Here is a 15,702-nt window from a genome sequence, read left to right as displayed (position 1 = left end):
ACCATTGTGGACGAGGGTTTTTCTGACCCTCATGGACAAGTTATTTCTGACTGTTAAGCCCATGCCAGCCACTGTCTTGATGGTCACTGACTCCATTTCCCAGCACTCGGACAGTACCTTCCTATCTCAGTGATTCAAGCACTGTTCTGATACTCCAGTGTTATGAGAGTCTCTGACTCCACCAGCCCCTTGGTCAATGTTTCAAGTTCTAACATCTCGGGGAAATTATTTCCCCTCAGATCTTGATAAACCTCCTACAACTCATCTTAAACCCTCAGCCTGTGGTTTAAAATATCTTCCTTATGGACAAATTTTCTCACTAGCTCCCCATTTGACCCCCCCATCACTCTGTAAACCTCCCTCAGGTCCCTCCTCAACCTCCTCCTCTGAAGGGAAAACACAGCCGGTCTCTCCATATAGCTGAAACACCATGCCGTCCTAGTAATATCACATCCTCTGTACAGTGGGATGCAGAACTGTGCACCCTAACCCTACACTATGTTTCCTATAAGTTGCATCTAGACCAATGCTCTTCTACCCAAGTATCCCATATGCCATTTTCACCTGCACAGACACCTACAGAGATCCTCTGACTTGTAGCTTAAGGTGCTGCTCTTGTTCAACAATGCCTAGGGTCCTTCTATTCAATATAAAAGAACCACCCTCATTAAATTCCACCTTCCATTACTCTAGCAAACACCAGCCAATCATCTTAGTCTAAAGCCTTGGGTATCATCCTCCCTATCAACATCACCACCAATGTTGGTAATCTGGCAAATTATTGTGACGTAAAGAGTACAGTGAAAAACTGTGCTTTGCATGTTATCCGTGCAGTTCACATTATGTCACCATATCAGTGCATTGAGGTGAATCAGTAACATAATGCAGAATCAAGTCCTACAGGTAGACAACAATATGCAAGTCCAGGACATTTGTGAGGTCAGGAGTTCATCTTATTGTACTAAAGGGCAAGACCCTTCAATAATGGGGTAGAAGCTATCCTCGAAATGGCTAAATAGTGGTCTTAGACTTGTGTATCTTCTGTCTGATGGGAGAAGGGAGGATGTCTGAGCTGGGTGGTGTCTTTGATTATGTTGGCCACAGTAATGAGGCAGCGAGAAGTGTAGAGAGAGTCCATTTCATTTACTAATTGGACCTTGTCACTCACATCTAAAGCTTTAATGTACATAACAAACAGCAAGTTCCAGCACTAGCACCTGTGCTTTAACACTATCCCTGGGTTACATTCCAACACTCTCTCCCTCCTCTTGCCCAGACAACTTGGGACTCAGCTTGCTAACTTGACCTATGTACCCTAGGCCCTAACCTGATGAACCACTCTCCCAGCTGGGACCTAGTCGAAGGCCTTAAACCACATCAGCCACATCTGATTCCTAGTTTGTGCCTGCTGCTAGTCTTGAGCAAAGAAAAGGCACCACATTTGCTGCCCTCCTGCACCTGTACCTCACCTGCGGCCAGTGAATATCTCCAGTCAGAGCCTGAGCAGTCTCCTCCCTTCCTTCTCACAGCAGCCTCGGACACACCTCACCCGGCTCTGGGGATTTCTTTCTTTCACCACGACACCTGATACCTCCTTTGTTTTAACAAAAACACATTCTTGAATTTCAGCCTCCTTGAACTCTCCCCTTCCTAACTCCTTGTCCTTGGTGAACTCAAAAGTGTTTGTTTATGACATCACCCACAAATTGCCCTATGGTCTCTCTCGCACCCCCTCTCTGACCGCCCTCCCCCCTCTCTCCCCCCCATTCAATCCCTTCCCACCTATGTTCGTGACACTTCTCACACTTTGAATTTTTTCAACGATTTTAAGTTCCCTGGCCCCCACCGCCTTATTTTCACCATGAACGTCCAGTCCCTATATACCTCAATCCCCCACCAGGAAGGTCTCAAAGCTCTCCGCTTCTTTTTGGATTCCAAACCTAACCAGTTCCCCTCTACCACCACTCTCCGTCTAGTGGAATTAGTCCTTAATCTCAATAATTTTGCCTTTGGCTCCTCCCACTTCCTCCAAACCAAAGGTGTAGCTATGCCTGCCTTTTTGTTGGCTTTGTGGAACAGTCCATGTTCCAAGCCTATAATGGTATACGTCCCCCTCTTTTCCTTCGCTACATCGACGACTGCATTGGCGCTGCTTCCTGCACGCATACTGAGCTCGTTGTCTTCATTAACTTTGCCTCCAACTTTCACCCTGCCCTCAAATTTACCTGGTCTATTTCTGACACCTCCCTCCCCTTTCTTGATCTTTCTGTCTCCATCTCTGGAGACGGCTTATCTTCTGCTATCTACTATAAGTCTACTAACTCTCACAGCTACCTGGACTATTCCTCTTCCCACCCTGCCTTTTGCAAAAATGCCATCCCCTTCTCGCAATTCCTCCGTCTCTGCCACATCTGCTCTTAGGATGAGGCTTTTAATTCCAGGACAAGGAGATGCCTTACTTTTGTAAAGAAAGGGGCTTCCCTTCCTCCACCATCAATTCTGCTCTCACACACATCTCTCCCATTTCACGCATACCTGCTCCTGCCACCCCACTAGGGATAGGGTTCCCCTTGTCCTCACCTACCACCCCACCAGCCTCCGGGTCCAACATATAATTCTCCTTAACTTCGGCCACCTCCAACGGGATCCTACCACCAAATACATCATTCCCTCCCCCCCTTTCTGCTTTCCGCAGGGATCACTCCCTACGTGACTCCCTTGTCCATTCGTCTTCCCCATCACTTCCCACTGATCTCCCTCCCGGCACTTATCCTTGTAAGCGGAACAATTGCTACACCTGCCCTTACACTTCCTCCCTCACCACCATTCAGGGCCCCAGACAGTCCTTCCAGGTCAGGCAACACTTCACCTGTGAGTTGGCTAGTGTGGTATGCTGCATCCGGTGCTCCCGGTGTGGCCTTTTATATATTGGTGAGACCCAACACAGACTGGGAGACCGTTTCGCTGAACACTATGCTCTGTCCGCCAGAGATAGCAGGATCTCCCAGTGGCCCCACATTTTAATTCTATGTCCCATTCCCATTCTGATGACTATCCATGGCCTCCTCTACTGTCACGATGCAGCCACACTCGGGTTGGAGGAACAACACCTTATATTCAGTCTGGGTAGCCTCCAACCTGATAGCATGAATATTGATTTCTCTAACTTCCGTTAATGCCCCTCCTCCCCTTCTTACCACATCCCTTACTTACTTACTTATTTATTTCCCCCTTTTTTTCTTTTCTCTCTCTGTCCCTCTCACAATCACTCCTTGCCTTCTCCATCTCCCTCTGGTGCTCCCTCCCCCTTTCTTTCTCCCTAGGCCTCCCGTCCCATGATCCTCTTCCTTCTCCAGCTCTGTATCCCTTTTGCCAATCACCTTTCTGGCTCTCAGCTTCACCCCACCCCCCCCCGGTCTTCTCCTATCATTTCGGATCTCCCACTTTCAAATCTCTTACTATCTCTTCTTTCAGTTAGTCCTGACGAAGGGTCTTGGCCCGAAACGTTGACTGTACTTCTTCCTATAGATGCTGCCAGGTCTGCTGCGTTCCACCAGCATTTTGTATGTGTTGCTTGAATTTCCAGCATCCGCAGATTTCCTCGTGTTTACACAGAGAGTAGTGGGTGCCTGAACATGATGGAAGCAGATACAATAATGATGTTATTGGAGCTTTGAACAGAAAGGGAATGGAAAGATGTGGATTGCATTCAGGAGGATGGGATTATTTTAAATTAGTATTGTGGTTGGAACAGACATAGGTGGTCTCGAGGAGCTGTTCCTTTGCCATTCTCAGTTCTGTGGTCATGCTGCCTGACATGCTGAGTATTTCCTTTTGGTTTCAGACCGCAACATCTCCTCTTTTTGTTTCAAATGTTGTTAATTGTAGAGTGTTGTCCACACACACATACCCCAACACAGATATACACACACACACAGAGTCACAGAAACATACACACACCCACACACGGTCTCAGAAACACAGACACATACACACACCGCATCACAAACACACACACAGATACACACACTCACTCCCGGACACAGAGACACAGACACAGACACACACCGCATCACAAATACACACAGATACACACACTCATTCCCGGACACAGAGACACAGACACACACACACAAAGCACAAAGTGCGGAGGAACTCCGCAGGTCAGGCAACATTCATAGAGAGGAATAAACAGTCGATGTTTCAGGCCAAGACCCTTCATGACTACAAGCTGGCAGCTGATAGGTGAGACCAAGTGAGGGGGAAGGGAGAGGTGTAAGAGGTAAAAGGCTGAAGAAGTATTGGATAAACTACAAGAAGTATATAGTTGCCCCACTGTAGGAAGGATGTTGAGGTTTTGGAGAAAGTGCAGGAGAGGTTCATCAAAACACTTCCTGGTTTAGAGGGCATGTACTATCATGAGGGGCTGGATAAACTTGGGTTGTCTTCTTTGAAGCACCAGAGGCTGAGGGTTGATCTGATAGTTTACAAGATTATGAGAGGCATAGATAGAGTGGACAGAGAGTATCTGTTTCCCAGAGTTGAAATGTCTAAACCAGGGGATATGCATTGAAGGTGAGAGGGGGTAGTTCAAGGGGGATGTGAGGGGTAAGAGAGTGGCGGATGTCTGGTATGGTGGTAGAGGTAAGTACATTAGACATTTTTAAGAGACATTCAGATAGGCTCATGGATGTGAGGAAGATGGGAGGATATGGAGATGGCGTAGGTAAGAGGGATTAGTGTTTTGGGCTTTTTTTGATTTGCTTTTTAGTTGGTTCAGCACAACATTGTGGGCCAAATGGCCTGTTCCTGCGCTGTACTGGTCTATGTTCTAAGGAAGAATCTGATAGGAGAGGACAGGGGACTGTGGAAGAAAGGGAAGAAGGAGGGGCACCAGAGGGTGGTGATAGGCAGGTCGAAGGATATTGTTCTATCTCAGTGGACTGTGCCATGATGTGTGATCTCGATGGACAATGTGATCAGAGAGGGAAAAGTGATGGCAAGCCAGTCAGCGATCTGGAGGAGTGGATCCACACCTTCTGCCCCAAGAACTTCCCTGTTCTACACCTTGACTGTTATCATTGAATAACAGTCTTAGTGAATCTTATTGAATTTTTTGAAGAGGTTACTAGGAAAGTTGATGACAGTAAAGCAGTGGATGTTGTATATATGGACTTCAGTAAGGCCTTTGACAAGGTTTCGCACGGAAGTTTAGTTAGGAAGGTTCAAGCTTTAGGTGTTAATATTGAAGTAGTAAAATGGATTCAACAGTGGCTGGATGGGAGATGCCACAGAGTAGTGGTGGATAACTGTTTGTCAGGTTGGAGGTCGGTAACTAGTGGTGTGCCCAGGGATCTGTACTGTGTCCAATGTTGTTTGTCATATCCATTAATGATCTGGATGATGGGGTGGTAAATTGGATTAGTAAGTATGCAGATGATACGAAGATAGGTGGCGTTGTGGATAATGCAGTAGGTTTTCAAAGCTTGCAGAGAGATTTAGGCCAGTTAGAAGAGTGAACTGAAAGATGGCAGATGGTGTTTAATGCTGATAAGTGTGAGGTGCTACATTTTGGTAGGTATAATCAAAATAGGACATACATGGTAAATGGTAGGGCATTGAAGAATGCAGTAGAACAGAGTGATATAGGAATAATGGTGCATAGTTCCTTGAAGGTGGAATCTCATATGAATAGGGTGGTGAAGAAAGCTTTTGGTATGCTGGCCTTTATAAATCAGAGCATTGAGTATAGGAGTTGGGATGTAATGTTAAAATTGTACAAGGCATCGGTAAGGCCAAATTTGGACTATTGTGTACAGTTCTGGTCACCGAATTAGACAATAGACAATAGGTGCAGAGGTGGACCATTCAGCCCTTCGAGCCTACACCGCCATTCTGAGATCATGGCTGATCATCTACTATCAATACCCGGTTCCTGCCTTGTCCCCATATCCCTTGATTTCCCCTATCCATAAGATACCTATCTAGCTCCTTCTTGAAAGCATCCAGAGAATTGGCCTCCACTGCCTTCTGAGGCAGTGCATTCCAGACCCCCACAACTCTCTGGGAGAAGAAGTTTTTCCTTAACTCTGTCCTAAATGACCTACCCCTTATTCTCAAACCATGCCCTCTGGTACTGGACTCTCCCAGCATCTGGAACATATTTCCTGCCTCTATCTTGTCCAATCCCTTAATAATCTTATATGTTGCAATCAGATCCCCTCTCAATCTCCTTAATTCCAGCATGTACAAGCCCAGTCTCTAACCTCTCTGTGTAAGACAGTCTGGACATCCCAGGAATTAACCTCGTGAATCTACGCTGCACTTCCTCTATAGCCAGGATGTCCTTCCTTAACCCTGGAGACCAAACCTGTACACAATACTCCAGGTGTGGTCTCACCAGGGCCCTGTACAAATGCAAAAGAATATCCTTGCTCTTGTACTCAATTCCCTTTGTAATAAAGGCCAACATTTCATTAGCCTTCTTCACTGCCTGTTGCACTTGCTCATTCACCGTCAGTGACTGATGAACAAGGACTCCTAGGTCTCTTTGTATTTCTAACTTACCTAACTCTACACCGTTCAGATAATAATCTGCCTTCCTGTTCTTACTCCCAAAGTGGATAACCTCTCACTTATTCACATTAAATGTCATCTGCCAAGTATCTGCCCACTCACCCAGCCTATCCAAGTCACCCTGAATTCTCCTAACATCCTCATCACATGTCACACTGCCACCCAGCTTAGTATCATCAGCAAACTTGCTGATGTTATTCTCAATGCCTTCATTTAAATCGTTGACATAAATCGTAAACAGCTGTGGTCACCGAGCCCTGTGGCACCCCACTAGTCACCACCTGCCATTTTGTGAAACACCCATTCACCGCTACCCTTTGCTTTCTATTTGCCAACCAGTTTTCTATCCATGTTAATATCTTCCCCCCAAAGCCATGAGCTCTGATTTTACCCACCAATCTCCTATGTGGGACCTTATCAAATGCCTTCTGAAAATCGAGGTACACTACATCCACTGGATCACCCTTGTCTAACTTCCTGGTTACATCCTCAAAAAACTCCAATAGATTAGTCAAGCATGATTTGCCCTTGGTAAATCCATGTTGGCTTGGCCCAATCCTATCACTGCTATCTAGATATGCCACTATTTCATCTTTAATAATGGACTCTAGCATCTTCCCCACTACTGATGTTAGGCTGACAGGATGATAGTTCTCTGTTTTCTCCCTTCCTCCTTTCTTAAAAAGTGGGATAACATTAGCCATTCTCCAATCCTCAGGAACTGATCCTGAATCTAAGGAACATTGGAAAATGATTACCAATGCATCCGCAATTTCCAGAGCCACCTCCTTTAGTACCCTAGGATGCAGACCATCTGGACCTGGGGATTTGTCAGCCTTCAGTCCCATCAGTCTACTCATCACCATTTCCTTCCTAATGTCAATCTGTTTCATTTCCTCTGTTACCCTATGTCCTTGGCCCATCCATACATCTGGGAGATTGCTTGTGTCTTTCCTAGTGAAGACAGGTCTAAAGTACTTATTAAATTCTTCTGCCATTTCTCTGTTTCCCATAACAATTTCACCCAATTCATTCTTCAAGGGCCCAACATTGTTCTTAACTATCTTCTTTCTCTTCACATAGGTAAAAAAAAGCTTTTGCTATCCTCCTTTATATTCCTGGCTAGCTTGCATTCGTACCTCATTTTTTCTCCCCGTATTGCCTTTTTAGTTAAGTTCTGTTGTTCCTTAAAAACTTCCCAATCATCTGTCCTCCCACTCACCTTAGCTCTGTCATACTTCCTTTTTTTTAATGCTATGCAATCTCTGACTTCCTTTGTCAACCACTGTGGCCCCTTTCCCCTCTTTGAATCCTTCCTTCTCCGGGGGATGAACTGATTTTGCACCTTGTGCATCATTCCCAAGAATACCTGCCATTGCTGTTCCACTGTCTTTTCTGCTAGGATATCCATCCAGTTAACTTTGGCCAGCTCCTCCCTCATGGCTCCATAGTCTCCTTTGTTCAACTGCAACACTGACACCTCCGATCTGCCCTTATCCTTCTCAAACTGCAGATAAAAACTTATCATATTATGGTCACTACCTCCTAATGGCTCCTTTACTTCAAGATCGCTATCAAATCCTGTTCATTTCACAAGACTAAATCCAGAATAGCTCCCATACAAGCTGTTCCAAGAATGCATCCTGTAGGCACTCTACAAACTCCCTATCCTGGGGTCCAGCACCAACCTGATTCTCCCAGTTCACCTGTATGTTGAAATCCCCCATTACTACTGCGACATTACCTTTGCCACATGCCAATGTTAACTCCCTATTCAACTTGCATCCAATATCCATGCTACTGTTTGGTGGCCTGTAGACAACACCCATTTGGGTCCTTTTGCCCTTACTGTTCCTCAGTTCTATCCACACAGACTCTACTTCTCCTGATCCTATGTCCCCCCTTTCAAAGGACTGAATCTCATTCCTCACCAACAGGGCCACCCCACCCACTCTGCCCACATTTCTGTCCCTACGACAGCACATATGCCCTTGTACATTCATTTCCCAGGTCTGATCTCCCTGCAGCCATGTCTCCGTTATCCCAACAACATCATAGTTACCCATTCGCACCTGAACTTCAAGCTCATCCGCCTTATTTTGAATTTTTAGCCCATTTCTCCTCTCTCTGTTTAAATCGCTGTCTATTGTGCTTAACCCAGCTCCCCGAACTCCCATCGGGCTATACGCCCCTTGAATTTTGTTGTCCTTCCTAAATTTACTTATTCTTTCTGCACATTTAACTCCATGTTCCGTCAGACCATCCCTCTGTACATGCGTCCTCCTTATCACTTATTCCGCATCACCTTTCTCTACTACACACTTAATATTCCAGAACCGTGTAGTCCCCACCTATCCTTTATTCTTCATCTCGCTATCCTCCCTCGCATTCTGGATCCCTGCCCCCTGCAAATTTAGTTTAACCCCCCCCCCCGAGAAGCATTAGCGAACTTTTCTGCAAGAATGTTAGTACTGCTCCAGTTCAGGTGTAAACTGTCCTGTCGGAACAGATCCCACCTTCCCTGGAACAAAGCCCAATTATCTAAAAACCTGAAGCCCTCCCTCCTGCACCATCCTCTCAGCCACATATTAATCTGTATAATCCTTCTGTTCCTTGCCTCACTCGCACATGGCACAGGTAGCAATCCTGAGATTGTTACCCTGGAGGTCCTGCCCTACAGCTTCACACCTAACTCCCTGAACTCACTACGCAGGACCCCCTCACTCATCCTACCCACGTCGTTGGTCCCTACATGGACCACAACATCTGGGTTCTTGCCCTCCCTCTCGAGAATAACCTGCACCCGATCTGAGATGTCCCGGACCCCGGCACCAGGGAGGCAACATACCATCCGAGACTCCCGATCTTCCCCACAAAATCTCCTATCCTAAATTATAGGAAAGATGTCAACAAAATAGAGAGAGTACAGAGGATATTTACTAGAATGTTTTCTGGGTTTCAGCACCTAAGTTACAGAGAAGGGTTGAACAAGTTAGGACTTTATTCTTTGGAGCGTAGAAGGTTGAGGGGGGACTTGATAGAGGTATTTAAAATTATGACAGGGATAGATAGAGTTGATGTTGATAGGCTTTTTCCATTGAGAGTAGGGGAGATTCAAACAAGAGGACATGAGTTGAAAGTTAGGGGGCAAAAGTTTAGGGGTAACACGAGGGGGAATTTTTTTACTCAGAGAGTGGTAGCTGTGTGGAACGAGCTTCCAGTATAAGTGGTAGAGGCAGGTTTGATATTGTCATTTAAAGTAAAATTGGATAGGTATATGGACAGGAAAGGAATGGAGAGTTATGGGCTGAGTGCAGGTCAGTGAGAGTAAGCATTCGGCACGGACTAGAAGGGTCAAGATGGCCTGTTTCCGTGCTGTAATTGTTATATGGTTTTATGGTTTATAACAAGTTGCTTCTCATTTCCATCACACACAGTGGCCTCACCACCTCTGCCAACAAACACACAGAAAGGACTACCTCCAGTAGCCATTCAGTCAGGGGGTGAAGGTGGTGGAAGAGGTAACAAATTGTTGACATTTCAGGTAAGGATATTGTTCTATCTCAATGCACTGTGCCCTGAAGCAGGGTTTCTATTGGAAACATCATCAGTACCATTTCTATGTCCACAGACGCTGTTCAATCTGCTGATCTCCTCAAGGAGATTGTTGGTTACTCTGGATTCTTGCATCTACAAATTCCTGTGTCTCCACCATCTGGGAACTATATTGTTGATCCTCCACTGTCACTGGGCCACTATCTTGGAACTCCCTCCCTAACAGAATTGTGGGTGTACCCGAACCTCAAGGACTACAATAACACAAGACGGCAGCTTCTTGGGGACAAGCAGAGACAGGCAATTTTGGCTTCAGGCTTCCTTTCCAGTCCTAGTGAAGGGGCTCAGTATGAATCATTTACTGTTTATTCCCTTCCATAGCTGCCTGACTAGCTCAGTTCTTCCAGCATATTGTGTATTTCTCTGGATTTTCAGTATCTGCAGAATCTCTTGTGTTGCTGGTTCTGACTATGGTCCACATCCTGCTACTAATGTGGATGGAGGAATAAGGATTCAGTACAGGAACATCTATTTCAAATCAGGATGAGCTGGAATACAGGAAGGAGATAGAGTTTAGTGATGTGTTGTCATGACATCAACGTCAGTGAAACAAGGGACCTGGTCATTGACTTTAGGAAAGGAGGCAGTGCCCATGCTCCAGTCTATATTAATGGTGCTGAGGTGAGATCTTCAAATTCCTCAGAATGAACATTAACAACAGCCCATCCTGGTCCAACCATGAAAAACCCACAGCCAAGAAAGCTCACTAACATCTCCACCTCCTCAAGAAGCCAGAGAAGTTGGGCATCTCTCTGTCAACCCACTCATTTTTATTGATGCACCATAGAAAGCATCCTGTACAGATACATCATAGCCTGGTATAGCAAGTACCCTACACACGGCTACAAGAAACTACAGAGTTATGGACACAGCACAGAAACCAACCTACCCTCCATGGACTCTATCTACACTTCTCGCTGCCTCAGTAAAGTAGCCAGCACAATCAAAGACCCACCCACCCTGGACTTCCTCTCTTCTCCTCTCTTCAATTGGGCAGAAGATACAAGTATCTGAAAGCGCGTACTGCTAGGCACATGTTCACTTATGCTGTAAATAGTTCTCTAGTATGTTAAATCAGTGATACAGCTTCACCAAAAGGTGCTGTATGTAAGACACTCCTTCCATTCACTTGCCTGCAGGTCACCCTTAGACAAAGTGTAGCACCTGCTTAGAGAACATCCCCCACCCCCAATCAGGGTCATGTGAAGCCATGAGAGCAGGAGGTGGATGGTTGTGAGTATCTGGTGCACATCACAAGTCTATAAGATATAGAAGCAGAATCAGATCATTCAGTCCATCGAGTCTACTCTGTCTTTACATCAAGGCTGATCTCAGATTCCACTCAACCCCACAAGACATAGGAGCAGAATCAGAAAAAGTCCTGGTAATGCGACCACTGATGCCAGGCAGACAGCCTCTGAAGAGCACTGACTAGGGTCACCCATCTCTGGAAAGACACTGCCCAGAAGAAGGCAATGGCTAAGAACGACCAGTCATTAGACCATGAACCCATACGTCCTACGACACGCCACATAATGATGATGAAGCTGGACTCTACCTCACAATTGTTTACTTCCACCACATTTACTCTGCAACTATTGTTCTTTATCGTGGATTGATATTGTGCTACCTCAATGCACAGTGTCATGACGTGATCTTGCAATCAGAGAGGGAGATCTGGGCCTGGTGAGCTTTGGCCAAGGAAGAGGGAGATGTGAAGATGTTTGGGGCCACAATGGATGAGGGAGATGTGACTAGGTTTGGGGTTATAATAGATGAGGGTGATGTGAGAATGTTTGGGGAGGAGGTTCTGGATTCCAACTGAAGAAAGAAATGTGAGGAGGCTGGATAAAAATGGAAGAGGGAGATGTGAGCAGGTTTTGGCAGGAGGTTGGGGGTTACAATGGAAGAGGGTGATGTGAGGAGTTTTGGGGTTACGTAAGAGGGCAATGTGAGGAGGTTTCAGGAGGAGGTTTGGGGTATTGATGAGAGGAGATATGAGGAGGTTTCAGGAGGAGGTTTGGGGTTACAATGGAAGAGGGAGATGTGAGGAGCTTTGGGGAGAAGGGTGGGGTTTATGATGCAAGAGGGTTATGTGAGGAAGTCTGGGGAATAGGTTTGGGGTTATGATAGAAAGGAAGATGTGGGGTGGTTTAGGAAGAAGGTTGGGTTTTACGATGGAGGAGGGAGATGTAAAGAGGTTTGGGTTACGATCAAACAGAGTTGTGAGGACACTTGGGGTTACAATTGAAGAGGGAAACAAGAGTAGGTCTCAGGAGGAAGTTGGGGGTGTATGATGGAGGAAGGAATTGTGATGAGGTTACAGGAAGAAGTTGGGGATTACAACAGAAGAGGGAGATGTGCTGTGGTTTGGGGTACAATGGAAGAGGAGGAAGAGATGTGAGGAGGTTTGGGGAGGAAGTAAGAGGGAGATGTCAGGAGGTTTTGAGAGTAGGTTGAGGGAGTTGTAAGGAGTTTGGGTTTTACAATGGATGAGGGAGATGTGAATATGTTGTGGGAGGATGTTGGGGGTTATAATGGAAGAGTGAGATGTGAGCAGGTTTCGGGGGGATGAGGAGTACGTGCAGGCAAAAGGTTTTTCCATGTATCTGGTACATCAGACTGTAATAAAGCTGTTGCAATTCCAGTGTTGTGCTGTGAGGCTACAGATGGGTCTCAGAACCGAGAGAATTATTGGCTTCTCTGGCTTTTGATTGCTTACATCCTGGTCTTTTACAGTAGTCACCAGTGTGGAGTTACGAGGATGCTACCAGTTGGACAGGAGCATCCTCAAGACGCCAACTTTCCATCACTGCACCACTTCTCACTTTAAACCTCCACACATCCCCTCCTCTAGTCCTTTCCCTGCCAAAACCTCCTCACATCTCCTTCTTTTATCATAAACCCAACCCCCTCCTGAAACATCCTCATATCTAACTCTCCCTCTCAAACACCCCCCACATCTCCATTGTCCAAACTTCCCCACAAAACATCCCAATATCTCCCTTCCTCCTGAAATTTCCCACATCCCCCTGCCATCATAACCCCCAAGCTGCTCCCCAAATCTCCTCACATCTCCCTCTTCCTTTTTTGAAACACTACCCTCTACATCTCCATTCACTACAAAACATGCCAACATCTCCCTTCCCCCTGAAACATCTCCACATCTCCCTCTCCCATCATAAACCCCATACCTCCGCACACCTCCAACTCCCCATCCCTCTGCATGTCTCTGCCCACCTCTTTTGAACTACCTTTAACTCTCTCTGTCTCTCAGCTAAATTCCCTCTACTTGTTCCTTTCCTCACTGACTGCAACCCCCCCCCCCCCGTGAGTTTCTCTCCTTTACCACCATGCTCCCGTTTCTCAGTCAGTCTTTCTCTGCATTAATTTCTGTTTGTGACTTTCTCTACATCCCAGTCCTTAGTCTTCCTTTCCAAATCTCACTCTTTATCCATTAGCTGGCCGGTGGTTTAGTGGTATCAGCACTGGACTTCGAGTCCAACAGTCACAGGTTCAAATCCAGCCAGCTCCTGGCACGCTTTCCATCCGTGCTGGGTTGAGCATCAAGTGTAGTAAAAAAACAGACAATGCTAAAGAAATGGCAAAAAATACTGCACAATGCATAGCAATTTCTGTTTGTGCCATTCCCTCCTTTAGTCCCAAACCCCCATTTCTACCCTCTCTCTCACCTCCTCCCACCAGTTGAATGACATCCGCAGCCTGTTTCCCTGGCTTGTCAGTGACCCAGTGCCCTCCTCACAGATGCTGCCTGACCCACCGGATGTCCCTACAGATACTTTAGCTTCCCATCCTGTTCCACATGGATGAGCTGTGGGGGTTGGGAGAGTATAGGAACAGGCTGAACAGGACGGGGAGGGGGAGAGAGAAGGAAAGGCAGAGAAGAGAGTGCAGAATGGTAAGGGTGGGGGAGAGATAAAATGTGGCAGATAAAAGTCAGACAAAAATAATGAGAGAGAGTGGGTAAAGAGAGAGAATAGGGTGTAGGGGCTGGCAGCAATTACAGAGACAGAAGTGGATGCAGAGATTGTTGAGGGTTACAAGGACAGAGAGGAGTGTAGGGGTCAGAGGTGGTTACAGAGATAGGGAGGGTGTAGGGGCCAGAAGGGACTGCACAGAGAGGGTGGGTGTATGGGGGGGGGCTGAAGGGGTTTACTGAGGCTGGGAAGGGTGTAGAGACTGAAGAGCATTACAGAGGCAGGGAGGGGTGTAGAGAATGGAGACTATTAGAGAATGGGAGGGGTGTACGGGCCAGAGGGTGTTACAGAGACAGGTGGTTGTTGGAACTGGAAAGGGTTACAGGAACAGAGAGGGGTATAGGGGCCAGAGGTGGTTACAAGGTCAGGGAGGGGGTGTATGCGCCAGAGGGGATTACAGAGACAGGGACAGTTGTAGGGGCTGGAGAGGGTTATAGAGAGGGGTGGGTGTGGGAGCTGGAGGGTGTTATAGAGACAGGGAGAGGTATGGGGCCAGTCGGGATAACACAGATGGGGAGGGATGCAGGGGCTGGAGGTGGGGTTACAGAGATGGGGAGAGGTGTAGGGGTCACATGAAGTTACAGAGACTTGTAGGAACAGGCTGAACAGGACGGGGAGGGGGAGAGAGAAGGAAAGGCAGAGAAGAGAGTGCAGAATGGTAAGGGTGGGGGAGAGATGGTAAGGGTGTAGGAGCCAGAGGGAGTTAGAGAGACAGGGAGAGATGGAAGGGCCAGATGGGCTACACAGACAGGGAGGGGTGTAGGCGCTGGAGGGGTTACATAAATAGGAAAAGCTGTAAGGCTGGAAGAGTAGGGGGAATCACTGAAACTGGGGCAGTTGTGAGGCCGGGAGAGCCACAGAAACAAGATGGTTGTGGGGCCAGAGGGGGTTACAGAGACAAGGAGTGGAGTAGATTCCAGAGGGTGTTACAGATACAGTGAGGATTGTAGGGGGCAGATTTGTTAGTGTGTTAGGAATGTTTAAACCAATTTGACAGGGGGTTGGAAACCAGATTGAAGAGACTCAGGATAGGATGATGGTTAAAAAAAAAGCAAAGATAGCATGCAGTCAGACTGTTAAGAAGGGCAGGCAGATGATAGGATAAAATTGCAGTCATCAGGGTGAATATCAGTGCATTAGAAATGTAGAATTGAAAAGGGTAGCAAATACAGCACTCAATATGTTATATCTCAATGCAGAGTGTAAGCAATGAGGTGGATGATCTTGTTGCACTCTTACAGATTGTCAGGTATGAAGTTGGGGCCATCACTGAATCGTGGCTGAAGGATGACTCTAGTTAGGAGCTGAATGTCCAAGGTTACACATTGTATTGGAGGGATAGGAAGATAGGCTGAGGGCGTGGCGTGGTTCTGCTGCTAAAGAATGGCATCAAATCATTCGAAACATGTGACATAGGACCAGAAGATGTTGAATCTTTGAGGGGTAAGTTAAGAATCAGCAAGGGTAAAAGGACCCTGATGGCAGTTATATACACCCCTCCCAACAGTCGCTG

The 15,702-nt window shown here is 46.6% G+C and overlaps 1 protein-coding gene across 11 annotated transcripts in view; it reads right to left on the bottom strand.

Annotated features, from left to right (window-relative positions):
- The window catches only part of LOC132380913 (zinc finger protein 436-like), a 115,260-nt gene that overhangs the window by 85,823 nt on the left and 13,735 nt on the right, over positions 1 to 15,702 (bottom strand). For 7 of the 11 annotated variants that reach the window (XM_059949839.1, XM_059949841.1, XM_059949845.1 and 4 more), the window contains exon 2: positions 3,460 to 3,629. The exons of 2 other annotated variants lie outside the window; for them this stretch is intronic. The gene's annotated coding sequence lies outside the window, so the exon portion shown is untranslated. Of the gene's footprint in view, positions 1 to 1,469; positions 1,595 to 3,459; positions 3,630 to 15,702 lie in introns of all 11 variants that reach the window. 2 more of the 11 variants (XM_059949840.1, XM_059949843.1) reach the window with 1 other exon arrangement.

This window comes from Hypanus sabinus, chromosome 25 (assembly GCF_030144855.1).
Source record: "Hypanus sabinus isolate sHypSab1 chromosome 25, sHypSab1.hap1, whole genome shotgun sequence".
In the NCBI taxonomy this organism is placed as follows: domain Eukaryota; kingdom Metazoa; phylum Chordata; class Chondrichthyes; order Myliobatiformes; family Dasyatidae; genus Hypanus; species Hypanus sabinus.
Note: the sequence above shows the minus strand (reverse complement) of the source record. Positions and strands in the feature narration are given on the sequence as shown.